The 20,122-nt window shown below is 37.9% G+C and overlaps 1 protein-coding gene across 1 annotated transcript in view; it reads left to right on the top strand.

The window, feature by feature from the left end:
• Positions 1–582: 582 nt before the first annotated feature.
• Positions 583–20,122, top strand: part of LOC121327753 (Krueppel-like factor 12) — a 72,266-nt gene continuing 52,726 nt past the window's right edge. The window contains exon 1 of the mRNA XM_041271937.1: positions 583–703. The gene's annotated coding sequence lies outside the window, so the exon portion shown is untranslated. The remainder of the gene's footprint in view (positions 704–20,122) is intronic.

The following is a 20,122-nucleotide window of genomic DNA, read 5'->3' as shown; positions in this document are numbered from 1 at the left end:
TTTAAATGAATGAATAAGCCCAGGGGACCCTGTCTGGATTGTACTGTACATGCATACCACCGCAACACTTTCTTACCAATAAAGCTCAGCTATAAAAATAAGGTTTAACACGACACAGATCCAAGACAGTATTGTAAGTGCATGTTAGCAGTACAGGAGGGTTTTTGACATCACACTGTGCATCTATATAGGTTGTGGGTGTTTCTGCTTCTCAGCTAGTAGGCTTGACAGGGTATAACAGGGTTATCATGCTGTATTAATTCTAGCTTTAAATTGCCTGCCACCTAATGCATGTTATTAAGGGTATGCCTTTTTAATGAGATATAGGTCACTGCCTCATTCTCCCTCTCTTATCTAGGAGGAAACATCATAGACGGTATAAAACTAAGCAACCAGTGCTAACCAGACTTGTCGGAAACCTCCCTCAAGGGGCCCCCATGTAATTCGATGCATGCTGTTAAAGCTTAGAGTATATTGTCTTCTCTTGTTGATGAAGTCTCCACCCACTGGCCCACCCTACATTTAGAGGATCATGTGACTGGTAAGTCATTTGCAAGTACAACAGTTCTCTGTGAACCCCCATTCATTTCCTGAGAACTGCACTGAGCAGCTGAGAGACCGAAAGGGAGGGAGTCACACAGTGAGGGAGAGGACTCTATAAGGGAAGGAAAACTGTTTCTCCAGCTCTGCAGCTATTGACAAGGTCTGTACCTATTCTGGCTTTCTTTCTTCTTTGGGTATTTGCAAAGCAGCTGCTGGTATGGTGACAAGCCATTCTTCAATTACAAGTCACATTTACCATACTGTTTAACATGCATGCGGTTTCAGTAAAAACATATTATTGTGCAAGGAGAGTCAATGAAGATGCAGCATCCCCTTCTTGTTATTCTGAATGCATACTTCAAGCTTGTGGTACAAGATTAGTCAGTCTGAAACTTGGCTTATGATGTGACTTTTTAATGAAGCGTTTGTATTTAAAATGCAATACTTAAAAAAATACTAATCTAAAATTGTTTAAAAAATTTCAACAATAAAATGTGGTAAACAATGCATATGTGTGTATGGTGGTGGTGGTGGTGGGTGTCATTGGTTACACCCCCTACAACCCACCCCCTTAAAAAAAACTTTGTTAATTACACAAGCTTCTCTTTGTACTAGACCTTTCAATGGTCTGCCACAGAATCAATAACCCTGCACTTCAGCATTAATATGCAGGTTTAAAGTAATGGGTTTGCTAATTTGGGGACGGGAGGGTAGGATTAGGATTTATGGCTCGGTTGTCATCTGTGGTGCGCTTAGTATTATAGTCATTGGTATTGATGGGTAGCTGTCACTTGAAACAGTGCATAGTTCATGGACATAGCAGGGGGCTGGCCTGTGGCTGTTGTTTCCAATTAAAGTAGACCTGGGCAAAGCGGACAGTGAAGACATTTCTCTGCACAAGCAGGAGGTAGTTTAGTGGCGGCTGTGGTGTCTCACCTTGGCTCCGGGAGCATGGTGTAATGTAAAAACAGAGTTTTTACATTTTGACCTCAGTGACATTAGACTGTGTTAATGCAGGGCTTATGAGAGAAGCGCAGTTAACTCACTGTTGCATTTGTTAACTGTCTGTCGTACCATGAAATGCAGCTTTCTGTTGCGGTCCTCTCAGAAGTGGTTGGTGATACAAAAAAAACAGGGGGATTGTTTTAGACGCCTCGGTTTAGTGTTAAATAACTGGCATCGTGTGCTATGCACCTTTACCTATCATTTGCCTCTTGTTGTGGAACTCAGGTGAGCTGTCGATTTAATTTCTTATTTTAACGAATCCTTTTACAATTTTGCCTATTTATTATTTTAACCACACTAGGTTTGCACAGACTTTTTAAAAAATAATTATGCATCTAGCAAAATATTATAATTTTAAATTAAAGGCCTCAATGGATTTACTATCTCTTCACCTACATTACATTTCCAGAAAACAACTTTATTTATAAACAACCAAATACATGAACACCAGTGCTTTGTCATTTATTTGTTTTTGGTTATACTAGTATTGTACTTGGAAGTAGTTTATTATACTGCCATCTATTATTTATCTTGACACCCAAATGGCAACTAGTTTATTTATTTTTACACATAATTTGACACTAGTGATTTTCAAAGTAAAATGTATCCCCACAGGTTGTGGTATTATTATTATTATTATTATTATTATTATTATTATTATTATTATTATTATTATATACTACTGTTACTCTGCTAGGCTGGCCATCTACAAGACCAGGAAGCGTATAATCACCAGGGAAGGTTTCTTTGACTGTGGAGCCATGTTCAGGGCCCTGGTCCTATCCCTGGTTAATTAGGATCACGCCCATGCGGAACCCACTGGTGACATGACAACCTTTATCGACCAGTGGGCTCTGAGTGGCTTGTTGTTCTGTACCCCCCCCCCCCCCCCCCCCCCCACTACGACTACTACTCAGGGTCCTTCCCAGGAATTCTGTACAGCCAGGCGGCAGAACGTTATAGCCAGGAGCACTTTCAACGGAAAAATAAACTATAGCCTTACCTTAAATCTATAATATGACAAATGATTAGAAAAATGTGTTGTCTTTCCTTGACTATATCTGGTTGCTCTTTTTTATGTTATAAATTCTTTACATTACTGTTTTAGATTATGGTAAATGACAGTGCTTATTTAGGTACTGTATGATTTGACTAGGGAAAGATAGCGTAGGGTTATTGGAGATAACAAAAATGGTAACCTTTTCACATGCACGACTATTTTTGCTTTTCGCCGTTCTACATTTTTTCAATGCAAATTTTCATTTTAACAATTTTTTTACACAACAGTACTCGCAGACATTTGGTCACCATCATACCTGTTGATTGAAACCAGAGTGTAATAATCCAGCACCTCTGCACCTAAGCATTTGTATGTCAGCTGACAAGTGTTCAGCTGATATCCCATCACACCTTTCTTCTTAAAAAGGTGTACAGCCTCTATACATGAACCCCCAATACACCTGGGTACATATTTTTTATGATATCACAACAAAAGGAATACACTTTTTTTTTGTTTTATTGGTGCATATGTATAGCTATTATGTACTATATGTATAACCTCACAGTACAATAATATGACAAAAAATGGACAATGATTTGGAAAATGGAAAATGACAATGATAATACCCCAAAATAATCTTAATATTTTTTTAAAACCTGCATTCATTGTAATTTTTTTTAGGAGTCATTTTAACATTTTAGCCTCTCAAAGTGCTTAACACAGAAAACCTGCCCCTTCAACTCTCTGATTGGTTAAATGTTGTGTCAAGATGTAACACAGCTGTCATGTGGTTGCAAATTTTTTTTTTTTCACCCAAAAACGCTCAAGTGATCTAGTCTGCTAGAAGCGCAATCAGTCCTTGTTGTTGAAGGCACAGTAACATCTGCAAGACGGGCGGATTTGGTTTTTTCAGCCGGACGGCGACAGCTACTTTGCCTGGCAGGGCGCCTGGCTGAAAAGGCTTGGGGAGAAACTGCTACTACTACTAATAATAACAAGAAGAAGAAGAATTTGATTCTCATTATTAATAGTCATATAAGTAGTGGCTAGCATTTGACTGCCTATATTTGGACTTTTGCATCCTCATCATTGAAATATGTGTGTGCTAGTGGATACTCAGATAGGTCATATTTCAATTTTATTGCCTTAGAAAAACACATTTTGGCACAATCAGCCAGCTTTGCTCTGGGTAACTGAATAAGCACATGCAGTGAGCTACCCTCTCACCCAATTAGAGGGAAGGCCTTTAGGGCAGGATTGAAGAAAGCTGCTAGAGGATTGTGGGATATCCCCAGACTGTGCCCATCTGTGCTCTCCATGGCCCCTGGTTTCAGTCTCCAGAGCTGACAGACTCACTCTTTTAGTGAAATTACCAAAACCTAAAAAAACATTTTGATACACGTTAGAATCTCATTTCATTGTGACTTTATTTGTACATAAATTGGATGATAGCTGACTTAATACAAAAATATATTTTAAAAAATCACTTTAATGCCTGGTGGTTTGGTAATGCCATGTGTTTCTCATTTTTCTACCTCTGCTCATCAGAGCTATCTAGCAATACATTGATACAGTGATTACAAAGATTGAATTACTTTTAGTAACAGTTCACACTATTTTACAGTTCTATTTAAACACCTGTTTGGGGGACTACTCCAGCTGTCGAGTGACGGCTGGAGAAAAAAAAAAAAAAGATTTGTCACCCTCAACGAGAGAGTGCTGACAAAGACAGATATTTAACTAATTTTAACAAAAGAAAAAACAGTAAAAGGGCTGTAAATTAAATGTGAAGAAGGGAATCAAAATGTTCTTCTGTCTTCGTGTATCAAGGACAATGTATCTTGCTGCAATAACAGCGAACACTATGAAAAAAGATGTTTGTGTTTCTGCACTGTCAAGATGAAACGCCCCTAAATACAGCACCTGCCCCAATGGAACTGGATGAGTTATCAACAGCCTGTGCTGCCGTGTGCCATTTAAACTGCCTGGCCCTTTTCAATCAATAGGATCTAATATTTATACAAGTCTGCACTTTCTAGAATACCTTTGCAGTGTGGAACTTTCATTTTATCCTGAGCTACCTAGAGCCATAACAAAACATGGTTGATAACGGACATTTGAAATTGCAATTATTGAGGCCTTCATTGTGTGGACTGAAGCTTTGAAAATCAGATGCAGTTATTTTCACCTGTTGACATGCTGCAGGCCAAGAACTGCCAAGTTATTACAAATAAATAAAGAAGAAAATTAGAATGTGGTCTCAATTAAAACTGGAATAGGAGCTCTCTGTGTGTCACAGAACAGATCCACTAACTAATTGGCCATGGTCTAAACTGACCACAAAGTGCAAACAGAACTAGAACTTGTATCTAATAAAGCAACTAGAGACAACATATCACCCCATCATTTGCCATGCCTCATTTATTTAAAGTCATTGTGCTTTTTTAACATGACACAGGATTGCGACGAGGGTGACTCAAAAAGAATTTCACACTGCAGGACGTGGATTGTTTGAAATACCTTATTTTGTTTAAACTTCTTTTCTTGAAACAACAGTGGTGCTCAACTCTTGACCTCACTTCCTCTTACCATTACTTGTTTACTGCAGCTGTAGTGAGAGTATGTACTGTAGACCTTGGGGGAGGAAGAGTTACACAATCTTTAGCAAGCCAAACACAGAGGGAACACTTGGCGTTATATAACTACATTTCCCCAGTCAATAACCTTTCTTTTAATTAAACCTTTTTGGGGGGGGGGGGTTGGTATTTAAATATTCGTAAAATTAGAATAGCAGTAGACTCCAGAATGACTCGTAAAGTAACCGGGTTAACTAAAGAATTCCATAAATCTTATCTACTATATTTAGGCATAGGTCTCACATGTCCCTGCATAAAACACCCTGCATTATTGATTTTATATTGATTTTTGTTTTTGAAGCTATTCATGAACAAAATGTACCGGTCCATCCTTCCAGAAATTTCAGTGCTGCTTTTCTGGTGTGTCCTCACACTCTTAGAGATTTGAAATTAACTTTTGATTTTAATGTCATTAATATAACTCAATTATCCAAGCGACCTTAACAATACAATATCTGGATAATGCCAGTAGCTTCATGGTTGCAATAGAGGGAACATGTAACATATAGAAATAGGAAATACTATTTCCTGCCCTGTCAAGTGAGCAGAGGGATGTTTTTAGTCTTTAAAATCAGTAAATGGTAGACTGAATACTTTCTTAAACCCACATATCCTAATAGTCATTCGGGATTCCATGACAACAACTCAAAACAATGTGCAGGGGACTAAATTGTGTGAATCATATTATAGTTACATGTCTTGTAAAAGTGTGTGTGTGTGTGTGTGTTAGGTAGTGACAGAAGTTACGGTAAAGTTATTGATGACCATATCAAAATGTTACCAAAGAAGTAGACTATGTGCTTATTGAGCTGACAGAATAATAAATCAAACAGACCTTGTAGTTTTGTAGACCTTTTGTTTTTGAAGACCACACTGTGACAAGTGCATATGGTAGACTGTAAAGAGTAAGTTGTAGTGTGCGTGACTAGATTACGTACTCAGGTAGAAGACTGTTTAATGTGTGCAGTGGAAAGGAGAGTTAAACTGAAAAAGAATAATGTTAATGGCTAGCCTGTCACACACTCCTCATGGAGAATAAGTTAAACAACATGTGGGAACAAGTCCAACCAGCTACATGCTATATGTGGCATTTGACAGTGTGTGAGCTTCTTAAATATATGCTTTGGGTATGGACTGTTGTGACACTTGGACAAACATAAAATAACCGTGGACTGTCTTTTAATGATATGATCCCACATTTGTCTTAAATTGTCTTTGAAAAGTGTTTTAAAGGTATTTAGATAGACTCGTCACCTTTTAAATCTTTAAAATAAACCCCTGTTAATATAGAAGAAGAGTTGCTGGTTTTGATCATGTGTGGTTATGGTTCATCATTCATAAGAGGGTTTGGGATACCTTAAGTGGCATCGACACATCCTTTTCATAGGCAACTATCCTGATATACAGCATTTAAAAAACAAAAGAATCCACTTCGGCTGTGCTGTATCTTTGTATATTCCTGGATGCTGATTTTGTCAGATGGGCACACATTGATTCTTGTGTCAGCCTTCCCCAGCTACCCCAGATCAAAGGGAATGTATGTGGGCAGGCCTCGCGGATTCCAATTCAGCACCTTTGCGTTTAAGGCCTGAGAGCTGCCTAAGGCAGCTTTACCTCATTTCTTGATTTTAAAGACTCAGTCACACAATTAAAACCTTGGGATGGACATCTCTGGGGACTCAGTCCAGTGGGTTAATGCTCAGACAACAATGCACTGCCCTGTCACCTCAGAGTCTAATCTCTGAGTCTGGTCTAAATTGACAGAGGGAAATCGTTAAAAGCTGCTGAGAAAGAAAAGTCCAGTGTTCTCTCGAAACAGAAGAAAATGAGCAAGCATAGAGATAACTTAAGTTACCATCACAACTGCAGCAGTATAATATGCTGACAGCTTCTTTATGTGCGGTAATTGAAACTAAAACTAAACTGAGAAGCAAAGCTTCAATATAGGGAAGTACTATATTGCTGTTAACATAAACAGTATTTAAGACACATTTTCAATATGGAGTTGCAGGTTTTGAGATTATTAATTCAATCTCAGATCCCCATATCATGCCACATACAGACCTGCATTTTACATCAGCTTCTTTAAAACATGGTACATGGCCTAATGGAGTGAATGCTGTGGATAGTGCACAAACCTGCGTGACATTTTATGTTGTACAGTATTTTTGTAAATGTTTATATATTTAAAATAAAGTATGCCAAGGTTAATGTTTACAAATATACGAATGCTTGCTTGAATTCTTATTATCTTTGCATAATAGGGTTTGTGCTGTAATTAAAAAACAAAACAAACAAACAAAAAAACAATAACGATAACCTCAAACAATCTGGCTTCTTTAATCTCAAGTGTCTTTTGCCTTAAACATAAAATAGCGTTATGGACCGGTGGTTGCTTATTGCAAGAAAAAAACACTTCCACAGACAGGGGTATAGATGAAAGAGAGAGGGAGGAGCCGCATGCAGTGACTACTATTGTTGTCATGGAGCGCTGAATTATTTGATGCCAGTCATTGAGGTGTAAGCAGTTTTATAGTCCTCTAATGTGCTAGTAATCCTGTACAGTTATCTGTCACACACCCACACTTGCATGGTGAAATCATGCACATTAGAAACCGATTCATTACCATCAACCAGCTTCCAGCTCTAGCAGGCTTCCATCAGACAGTAGATGCCCGCTGGAAAGTCACATCATCAAATGAAACAAATCAAAAATCAATCCGCCCAAATACCGTCTTATTAATTTTGACTTGCTGTAATGAAAGCTCAATTCACATCTATTGGACCGCAAATACTAAACAAACCTGCCACACCACATTCGGCTCGGCATGTATACATTAGTACAGCTCAAAGTTGGTATCCTGTATATTGGGCCCTGTTCAGTTATTCTAAATGGGGGTAGATCCAGGAACAGCCTAATGCTTTTTTTTTTTTTTGTCTGTAGTATTATTAAAAAATAACTAAAAAAAAAAAAAAAAAAAAAAAAAAAAAACACTAGTGACCACATTTTATTTGTTTTAGTTACATGTCAATTTTACAGACATGGTTAGAAATTAAAAAGATATATTTTGTCCTGTCAATAATTCTGAGGGTACAGTATATCAGAATGGTCTTTGCTGTGCACTTGCTTAAACAGCAGACGTTTCAACTGAGGTGGTGGTGGTGACAATACAGTGATAACAAAAAGAATGTTACTACCAGCTTGTGTTTTCAACAGTTACTTACCACCAACCAATAAGAATACAGTTATTTCTGGTTGTTTAACTGAACATTTCAGCTTCTCATTACTTTCCTGAATTATTATATATTTTTTTTATTTTGTGTGCTCAATTATTTTACCTCCGATTTTCTCGATTTGGAATGTCCAATCATTTTTTCCCCTCACTGCAGCAATTCTCCACAAAGCTCAGGAGACCCGAAGGCTCAGTGGGCGTCCTCCGATCCCACGACCGAGTCAGCTTGCTCTTTTTCAACCAGGAACACGTGAGCGGATGCCTGTGAGCTAGCGACCTCTGGAGGACAAAGGCCAGCACGACAGGTGTCACGGGGTGCTTGGCCTGCAGGGTTCGCTGTAGCGCGATGAGGAGAAACAGTCCCTGCCGGTTTTGTCTTCCCTAACCCACGGGAGCACCAGAACCAATTCAGTGCTCCCTTCAGAATCCCCAGAGAAGACCGGCACCTTCGCACAGCCAGTACTTTCCTGAAATTTAAACAAGACTGACATGCTCTCCTTGTTTTCCCTGAGGTCAGAACTGACTAACCACTACACACCTACAGGCTGTTCCAGCATCAACTGTGACTGATTTTGTTTTCAGACACAATACGCAGGATAAACTAACTTGAAATTTAGATCCTATAAATCAGCTAACGTGAAAATAACTGGAAAAAGTAGGTTGGCAATTTGAAGAATTTGGGCAAAGGACAACAACAGTAATTTCCAGTACCGGTACCAGAGAACTGTATTATTACTACTTGAGCTACATTTGATGTCTATATATTTCTTGCTTTCCTCTTTGAAGTCCAATAAAAAAAAACAAAAAAAAAAACCAATCACCACCTTGTTGAAGGTCATTCGGTCAAGGTGATATGGTGATGGTTGTTCAGTTTTATATATCATTTGGCTCTGTAGTTTCACTTGTTAATCCATATGTTTAATGACTTCCAATATATTGTCAAGGAATTTGTAGTTGGCCACATTTGAAACTAATTTGGCATAAGCTAAAGCCAGCAGATAGCTGTTGTAACCAAAATCCCAAGACCTCCAGAGGTTCAGTTTTTGCGGTTTTGTCAAATTACTTGGGCAGACAAGCTTTGGACAGATAACAAACAGTACAACTGGCAGCTTGTTTGAATGTGCTAAACATGTGTTAAATCCTTCATGTCCATGAAGTGAGCAGCATATCCTTAGATAACTTTGACTATATACTAGGATACATGTTAGACTGAAATATATTACCCTAACTTTGGGTATTGTTCTGATTGAAAACAGGCTTGTTTGCTATAGCACCTTTACTTGAAATAGTCAAATTCTGCTGCTGCAGAGCTTACTGATTTCGGTTACTCTTCAAGTGGTGTACAGTAGGTCAGATTTACTAAGCTATCACTCCAGTGTTAAGTTTGCACAATTGACTAACAATTTGAACTTGTATAAGGAGCCTTTAAAGAGTGGGAGAGTTGTTGAAAGCATTCTAAACATGTATTGCACTGTAAATGTCTGAAGGAAAAAATAATAATAGCGCCAAGGTATTTTTTTTACCAGTATCTAGTTTGTGTTGGTTCCTGTTTTTAGATGGGTGCGTGACAGAAATGTGCCAAACCCCTCCATTGCGTCTTGAATTTGAGCATGTGTGTTCCTGATGAGAATACCTGATGGTCCTGCCAGAGATGAGCGCTCTGTGAAACGCAAGTCACAGGCAGTAACTATTTCAATTAGGATGTATTTATTTTGAGTGAATATTTGATTCAGATTAGATTATATACATTTGATGCATTGAATACCAGACCGTATCTTTACACATTTTCCTTCTCAGGATGCCTAAGTAATTTTACTGTCAGTATACATTATATAAGCTGGGTAACAATGCGGATTTAGTTATAAATCGCATTCGTTAAATTTACTGTGTGTTTTATTGGCCACTGTTGCCTTGTTTAAAAATCCTTATGCATCCATTTTGTACATCAATTCAACACATCGTGGTCACAGGGTGACATTGATTTTTAAACATCTTGTTGTTATTATCCTATAAGCAAATGTGACTTATAAATGATAATGAAAACTGTAGGAAAGAGGGTTATTTCTAAATGGATGCTGTCATTCTGTTGTGTTAAATCCCCTTCAGAGGTAGTAGGAGCAATATCTTAATAACTATACCCCCTCACCTAATATAGGTCCGTCTTAATACAAAAACAACAACAACAAAAAAAAACAGTACAGTATAGAACACTACTTTGGAAAGCAGAGAATAATCAGCTGTAGTAGACACAGGCTGAATGTGCTGTACCATACCTGCTGCAGCCACAACAGAAAGGAAAGGAAATTTAATAAGCTCAGACAGAGAGACAGACAGTAAACTGTCAAGTTGATACCAACCGACTGCCTAACCACAAATACATAGCAAGACTCTGCCAAAAGGTTTTTCTGAATAGTTATACAAACCCACAATTAATTTCCTTGTCTAGCTATATTGGTAAGACACTTGTTTGTGCAATTGAGTCTGTAATCCTGTTCCTCCTGTAATAAAAAAAAAAATGTTCTTCTTAACATTCTCAAAACAGAAATTAACCAAGTTTCACATCCCATCTAAAAACTAAAGAAAAAACAGACCCTCCAACGACTATAGCGGGATAGCAGAATTCAAACCATATTCTAAACAGACACACCATCGGTGCCTAAATCCAGGAGCAGCAGAGCCAGCCCTCATTGCGTTTTTGGTTTTGGGAAAGTTTCAAGTTCATCTTTGGCTCAGCTCCAGAAACTCAGTGCTCGTATTTGACCGGGTTCATAGCAACTACAGGTGTACATTTATTCAGTGACTCTTGCGTTTAAAATACATACTGGCAAATAAAATATTCTTTTTATTTCTTAAATGTATATACTGTATTGTTGTTTTTTTGTTCTTTTTCTCTCTGTTTCAGAAAAATGTGGTATGAACAGAAATACATAGGATGAGTTATTCTGTTAGAGTCTGGACTGAATGGAGTTAAATTCTATAGTCAAAAATCCGCAGTGGTAAGATTGTTTTTGTTGGATAAATATCATTATCCAGTCCAGTCCTCTGTGTAGCTCAACCCGTTCCTTGGTGTGATGTCAGGTCTATTTTAATGCACTAGCTCTGCTTAATTTAAATTAACATTATGTTTTCTGTTTTGAATTTGGTCTAGCAATAGTTTGCCAGCACTTAGGCGTGCAGTCAGAGGTCAGGCTGGAGTGGGCTACGATCATCCAGCCTGATTTAGCAATGTGAACACGACACAGGAAGCTAGCCTTGTTTATGAGAATGAGGTAAACCTCAGTCTCATGCAAACCAGAAACATTCCATTAGTGCTTTCGTTTTGAATATGTAGCTGCTGAGAAAATTACTAGTTTTTTCAACAGAGCTCTAAAAAACTAATTTTAGTATTTCAAACAAATCATATATTTTTTTTAATTTGTTGTAACATATTGCACAAAAGGCGCTACCAGTGAATTTAGGGTTTAACAAAATAGTTATTTAATGAGTTTTTAAGTGTGGGAAAGTAAGCCTTGAAAACAACATAGCCAGGCTTTCTGGGTATATGTACAAAACCTCAATCATACTGAAAACCACAAAATGAGGAAACATTTCACCAAGCGTCTAACAGAGTGGTATACCATCTCTAAGATCTCTAAGTGAGCCATTTGTTTAATATCTTACCACGCTTGTAAACAAAATATTTTAAAAAATACAGTCCACAAAATAAGAAAGATACACACCCTCCATGTATCTCAAAGCACAAAACAATGCCTTTTATACTGTAGTATAGTAGTTGCCTGCTCTTAACTGTGCTCCTGCATAAACACTGGTAAATGATTCAATACCAAAGATCAGTTAAATGCTTGGAAATGCTGCACAGCAACAGTCCCTCATTTGGGATTCAGAGGTATGTACAGTATTAAAATTGAACTGGTTCCAAAGTAAAATAATAACAATACCTGCTGCTTGTTTTATTATAATTCATGTATTTCCACAGTGCTTTTTTTTTAAAGAGCATAAATAGAGTACAGTTCAACCTCATTATTTCCCTATGAAGATGTGGGCCCTTATACAGTATAGTACATATAGAAGTAGATGCACACTTTTAAACACACATGATCACAAGTCCAACAGTGAGTACTCCAAGTGCAATTGGAGATTCAATCCAGTTTATTCGTGACAGCAATGGCGTAGAGTGATCCGAGGCGGGTGCTGGCTTTTAGCGACAGTTCCCAGATTAGTTAGCCATCTACAATTGACAGATAACACAGGTGACAAGACTGGCAAATAAAACACAAAAACTCATGGCTTTCAACACAGTACTCCTTCAGGTCGATGCGTAACCATAACACGAGGAACAGATTGCTCGACCACACATCCTGATACACGTCCTTTGGTAGCGAGTGCAATCACGTATCCTCCAATCCACGACTGACACATTGCCTACTGCAGTTAGGCGCTGACTTCAAGTACTGTGGCTTCGCCCCCTTTTTGGATGGCTGACTTCCGACTGACCCTGGAATGAACTGTCAAAGCATCCTGTCTGGGGCACACTTCCTGTTATACAACGCCCTCACAGGTCGGGCATGGCTTGACTGTGAATAATTTGTGAATGATCTAATCATGAAATATTCAAGGAGCACTGTATAGGCACCAACATGTTCACTCAAATGTATTCTATTAGTCTAGGTTGAAAAGCGACCCTTTCCAGATCTCCTCAAATCCAGTCTCCTGCCCTTTTGCTAGTGTGTTTTATACACAAGGAGTTCCCATGACATGTAATAGATGCTTGATGCCCTAGGCTGACGTTCCATAAATAAACTAATACACCAACTCTTCCATTAGACAAGTTCCTCTTTAATTAGAATGGCAACTGCATAACCCTTGGAATGAGCCAGATGTACCTTACCCAGTAACTGTGTGAACATACATAACAGAGTTGAACTATCTCCGTGTCATCCCAGTAGGAGTACTGACACAGTATCCCTTGATCAGAAATAGCTGGAACTAGAGGGCAAGCCATTTCAATAAGTGGCTTCCTTTTACCATCTTCTTTTAGAAGATCTCCATGTTGATATTTCCAGAGATGTCAGCAATCTGTTACAAGAGTTGGTTGCTTTTCAAGAACTGAGGCCACAGAGTCATAAATATATCTTGCATATTATCAGTAACCTTCAATTGGAGGTAGATGATTGTGTTGTTATTATTATAAAGTTAAAGTGCTACAGATTTTACAATAAACAAATTACTTACTACCGTCTTTAAATAGTGTGCATAATGCTAGAGTTTCATTTTCCAGTTAAAATGAGATTAATATATATATACTATTATATTTATGATTTCAGTTTCTGTGGTATTTTATTGTTGCTGATCTGGAAATGCCAGCAATTACAAAAAAAAAATAAAAAAAAAACCAAATCCTAGGAAGTACTACAGAATCCTGAAATAGCTGTAGTTCCATCTATGTACAAGAGCCTATAAATTAGTGTCCTGCAGTGAATGAATGTACTGTAGTATTTAGTTTCCAAGCATAGGTTGTCTTTTTGAATGACATGTTCAGATTACTTCAAACTAAATATCCAAAAACATATGGAATAATAATTGAATAAATTAGTGCATTTAAATATCTAACAGGGATAGTGTCCTATCACTGGCTTCTTGGATGGATGTGTGTGTTTGCAGGAGAGAGCTAGACACTTCATCTGTGAGGTGCTGCCAGCTAAGTTTTGTTTACAGGGAATCGTAGCCGATGATTGTTCGGCTGAAGTCCCTAACCAGCTGGTAGGCTTGTACCGGGAGAGCATCTCGCTATCAAGAGGGGAGCTCCTAGACACACCTCATGGCTACTGTCCTGTCTCAGACATCCGTACGAATAATGAAGGGCTAAACATCTTACCATGTGGTGAGCAGCCAAGGGACTTTTGTTTCAAACTCTGAACTGCCTGAAATAAATGCTAGGCGCTTGTGCGACATTACAAAGACAGCTGCATGTGTCTGACCCGATTCTGTCTGTGGATAACCCAAACTCCCTGTCACAAAGAAAGTAACTTTTTTTTTTTTTTTTTCTCAAATTAAAAATGAATTTTATTTGCTGGCTTCACCATTTGTTGTAGGGTAGCAGAACTCCAGATAATTTGATACAGTGTTGCTTCCTGTTATGTTCATTTGAAGCAGACATTGATATTGTGTAAGAAATTGAATCCAGTGTGGTGGGACTTTCTTAAATTATGTGGACATCAATGTGTGTGGAAGTAACTGCCAGTTGCCTGGTTTCAGGAAGAGGAGATTTTCTTTCAAGGGCTGGTGTTTAATCATTCGGGGATAGGAAAAGTTCTAGTCAGTATTTACCCGCTCAGTCTTGGGAACATGTGTTTGTGGATGCAGCTGCAAAGAGCAGTTAACACTGACCAACCAAAATTAGTTTTCCTACATTGTAGGTGAGCAACACGGTTTCCACATCACTTCTTAAATCCATAGACCCCCACCCAAACCAGAGACACCTGCATAAACCTCAAAGCCATTTATTTGGCTGTTGTCACCATCTCTTTAATTTATGTTCAATTTAAAAGAGACCTCATGCAAGCCTGTAGACTTCAAAACAACATATGCAAATGTTATTCTAATCATTTCCTCTCTTGCACCCTGTGCTGCCATGATAGCTAGGGGTGAGGCTGACAATTAGAGCCCACAATTCCTTTTCCTGTGTGACAAGCTGCTGTCTGAAAGAGGGAGGGGGGAGGGGCAGTACCGGCCGTCTCTATGCATAATTGCACCCTGCACATTTAGGAAGTATACGTTGCCTTTCTTTTCAGTCTTTTTTTGTACCAGAGCATAGAATAGTCTATCTAACAATGGAATATCTTATCTACTTAATCATTAGTTGGAACTGAGTGCAGAGCGTTGCTCGTTACTTTCTTAAACTGGACTCTCTAGATTGAACCTTTTGAATCTAATGTTTTATTTACACTTGCTGGTCCTGTTCCCTAATCATGCATTTACAGGATGAGTCTGTCTACATCATGTACTGTTCCACATATCGGGACCTGACCCAAAGTTGTTCAATGTTTAACTCTGTTCATAAAACCAATACGATTGCCCTGATTTATAGTTGCATTACCCCAATCACTGGTTGTGTATAGTGCTTTGAGATTAATTTGTATTAAATTGTATTCTATAGATGTTTCAGTTGTCAGAAGTTGTATTTGTGGGGCAATCGGTTGGCTATAAAAGTGTTATTTATGTGTAGCCACTTGGTAGATTGGGTTATGTAAGAGATTACATTGATAATTACAGTATTCATACAGTTGTTGCAGTTTCAGTTTTTTATGTATAGAGCCACGTTTTCCTATTAAACAGTAAAACAACGGGTAAAACTTAAACAGTGGAATTTAGAGTGAACCCCAAATCAGAATATGATCCATTTGCTCCTGGCCCAGAGATAGTCTAGATTGGAATAATAAATAGGTGATCCAGTCAGTAGATCTGTTCTCGTCATCAAAACCAATAACTGAGTCTTATCATACAGTACAGCGTGTGTTCCAAAGAGTTCCCCTGGATATTTATCAGGATGTGGCCCTAACGGAGATTAATGTGAGGGTTTCCCTTTGTATTTATATTGGTTCTGCGCTTGATTAAATACATTCTCCACAGAACTCTCATTCATCAAACAGAGGGCAACTGCGTAAAGTATTGCAGAAGCAACAACTTGACATTTTGAACACAGTGTGCAGATCCTCGGAGCCACTATTGAACTGCTTCACATCAAGCATAGCTTAAAAGGAAAACAGTCTTCAGGGTTTATACAGTACTAATCTACTGTGTATCCCAAACATTATATCATGGGTATTTGCCTGTTTAGAATTTTTCCACTGTGCGTGGAGGTGTATTTGAGGACAGTGTAATTTGAGTCTGGTTGTTACTGTAGTACTGTTTTAGAATGTATGTTGAGGGCTCTGTTAAAAGCACCCATGTTCCAAAGAGACACTGGTTAAATCCCTAAGGGTTGCCCCTGTGAAATGCGATGTGGGGCTATTTGCAGTTGAAGCTCCTAATCAACAGCTACAATGAGAAACAGAGTTCCAGAGTACAGTAAATTGCGTATTGTGAGGATAGCACCCATGTTGTACAAGGCACTGTCATGGTGCCCCAGCCAGATATCCTACTCACAACTCATTAATCGCTATACAATTCTTACTTGTGTTATTGTTAAAGTTCTGGTAATGATTTATTTTTCAAGTTTAAGTAGTGTGAAATGCTACTTCCAAAATGTAATGGTCACTCCAGTGAAGATAATATTAATGAGCCTGCACATGATTTATGTTGCCCTCCTTGCTCCTGATATATCCACTCTCACTTCATACAATTGCTGTCTGTTTACTAGATCAGCCCTTCTTTCATAGTAGGCATCCCTAGCCACGCCTCTGTCACTGTGTGCTGTCCCTTACACTTAGCAGCACCGCTAGTACTCTGTAGCACGAGCTGGAGCCAGTGACAAACTTCCTGTCAGTTTGCCAGACATTAATGAAAAAACATTAGCTTTGCATCAGTGTGTTTTGTTTTGTGCAGCTATAATCTTGATTGTTTGAATAGTTTTTAAATAAGGTTAAGAAGAGCCATGTTCAAGGATTTAGGTTGTTAGCTGTCATATTACTAACTCTTTGACATGGGCATAGTTTATGCATTGTAAAACAATTAGCAAAAGCTTCCCGCTTCCTCCAAAAGAAACCAAATAACGACTGGCAATGTATTGTGATGAATGAGTATTTAATCCCGGTGGCTTCGTCAGAAATCTTTGCAGGCCAGAGGATAGAATGGAAAACAAGTATTGATGAGTCCCTCAAAAACAAAAAAAGAACCAGGGGGCACCACGACGCACCCACCAACAAAACTAGATTTATTTAAAGGGCAAGGAAAATCACTTGTATTAAAGAATTGAAGGGTAAATTATGATAAAACAATTCTTATATATATATATATATATATATATATATATATATATATATATATATATATATATATGTGTGTGTGTGTGTGTGTGTGTGTGTGTGTGTGTGTGTACACATTTACAAGCTCATATGTGTTAGTTACTTACTGTTCACACACCCATATGGCTACACTGTTTTTGTGCAACTAATTTAATATGCTTTTTCTGTCTAAGTTATTTATACTGTAATTTATTGATATAGTATATCTATAATTTTATATAGTTAAAGAATGACGACCTAGTTGTGTTTATTTTAATAGAAATAAGGAAATAAACCTGAGTCACAGAAGCCCCCCGTCCTAACCAGGTTTACCATGTTTACAGATAACACACACTGGCATTTCACGGTGCAATCATGTTTCGTTTATTTATGGTGAATAGTATTTTCCTTGGTAGTGATGTATAAACCGAATATACTTTATACATAACCTTCCACAGTTGAAAAAGTCAATTAATTACATTAACACAGTATGCGAGGACTGCATATAATTTCATCAAGAGAACATCCACCAACCTGATTATTAAAAGATTTGAAATTGTTAAAATATGCATAGCTAATGTTTAGGTGACATTGAAAAACCTGTAATTCTTCCCTGGAACTGAAATAACAAATCTCTCCAGAGTCCAATTCAGAAATGTTCTGATAGCATCCAAAGGCTTTGGCTCATTTGCATGCCTTGGAAAATGCAACAACTCAAATGGAAAGTCTGAAGTAATTCAGAGTGAGCCAAAAATTATTAAACTTTATTATTTATTAAATTATAAATCTAAAATACATCTAAGGTAGTAAAAAGGTACCCCAGTTGCTACAAATATCTATGTATGGATGCAAATATGTGTAATGTAAATATATATCTTAACATTGACATTAGAATATTATTGTAAATTCTCACAGTCCAGCCAAAACAGTTCTTGTGATGGAACAGGAGGGCCATCTTCTGCAGCTATCTGCATATAGTTTCAAGTTTATAGTTTAAATATTTTGGAATCTATACATATATTGGCATATACACTTTGAGAAAAAGTGTATTCTAAAATGTTTAAGTGTCAGCATTTGTATGTAGATGTTACAGTTGCTTTGTAAAATCAGTCAATTTGTAAAAAAAAAAAAAAAAAAAGGTAAATTAATAAATTTACAGGGTAAATTGATTAAAAAAAAAAAAACAACCGAAAAAAACCCCACACCAAACAGGAAATAAGGTAAACTGTCATTGTATAAAGTTGCCAGCTCATTGTCCATTTATGAAATGACCAAGGAAATATTGGTTAATGTATGTGGTGACTGTATAGTATGGTCGCTTCAATCAGTTGCATAAACATCAGAGCACAATTTAAATGTGTTGGCAGGGTGCAGGAGAAATTTGAGAGCTTTTACCCTGTGCTGTACACTCGGTTTGTCTGTTTCATGGTTGATAGTTATTTGGCAGTTATAGGGGTGCAAAAAAAAAGAGAGAACTAAAAAGAAACATATCCTTCATAGCACTGCAGGCCAGGCTGAATGGATGTATCTTCTTTTTTAAAACCATCATTACAATGATTTATTGTAATGCTTCACTATTTTCTTGAGTTTGTTTTAAAAATTGCTCTGCACTCTCAGTTAGGTCCTCTTTTTTGTTTTGTATTATTTGCTGGTTGAGCTGAAATATTCCTCTGCAGTTTGCTGCCCTGGTCCTTGGCTCTGGTCCACTTTCTCTTCAACGGTTCCTCTCTGTTTACCCTTCACTCCCTTGCAGCAGGATAGGGCCTTGTGTCACAGATGCAGTGACACTCAAAGGGCAGTTTACATGGTAACAGCAGGAAGTCATATCAATGCGCTATAAGGACAGGGATAACCTTTTAGAATGAAATAACTAAAGGTTTCTAGTTCAATTTATTAATCTGTTCTTAAATGTGAGCTTTGTTGGCAAATGTATGATCAATAAACCAAAATAATACACTTTAAAACTTAAATATTAAAATCTTGTGAGTCAATGGAATTTTGTATACTGTATGATTTTTAGCACTTATTTTCTATCCACACACATGCACACCCACATATTCAACCCCCCCAACCAACCCACACATAAGCATATCTACTAGCACTCAAGTGGATGCCATGTTGTACTAAGCATGATATTTATTTGCTGTTGTGTTGAAAACGTTGACCTTTATTTGCAAAAAAACCCCGTTGCATTAAACTGTGCAGGGGCTTATTGGTCACAGCAAATGCAAGAACAGTTACAGAACAAATCTCAGACATATTCACAGGCATGTTAAAGAGGCAGTGGCAGCAATAAACTAGAGTTAAATTATGGCCATAAGGAATGCAAAGGCAACACACACACTCACACAGGCACAATGAGTTGTGTGCCACATTACTGACGAGAAATTGAAGGTTCTTTAAATCATTTGTGTGCCGAGGTCAGTAATGGGTCACTGAAGGTCAGGTTTTCTTCTGAGCTCTGTCACCTCGTATTGATTTGCCAGTCATTTGTTTCGGCTTGCCTTGACATTATCCCACTGTAGCAGCGATTGCTTCAGTCAGCATTGATAGCCATCTGGGATTTTCTAGCTGCAACTTGGCGGTAAGCTGTAGCCGTTGCTCTCCTCTCAAACACAGGACTCGGAATTGAATCCCAGATCAGCTCTGTCTGCTCCAAGCTGAATTGCCCTCATTTTTCTTCAAGATAACTCTCTCTAGGGGTGGGGTTGTGCCACACTCTGCTGGTCTTTTGTTTTATCATGAACCTTTAGGAGAGATTCT

This window comes from Polyodon spathula, chromosome 15 (genome assembly GCF_017654505.1).
Source record: "Polyodon spathula isolate WHYD16114869_AA chromosome 15, ASM1765450v1, whole genome shotgun sequence".
Taxonomy (NCBI): Eukaryota; Metazoa; Chordata; class Actinopteri; order Acipenseriformes; family Polyodontidae; genus Polyodon; species Polyodon spathula.
Note: the sequence above shows the minus strand (reverse complement) of the source record. Positions and strands in the feature narration are given on the sequence as shown.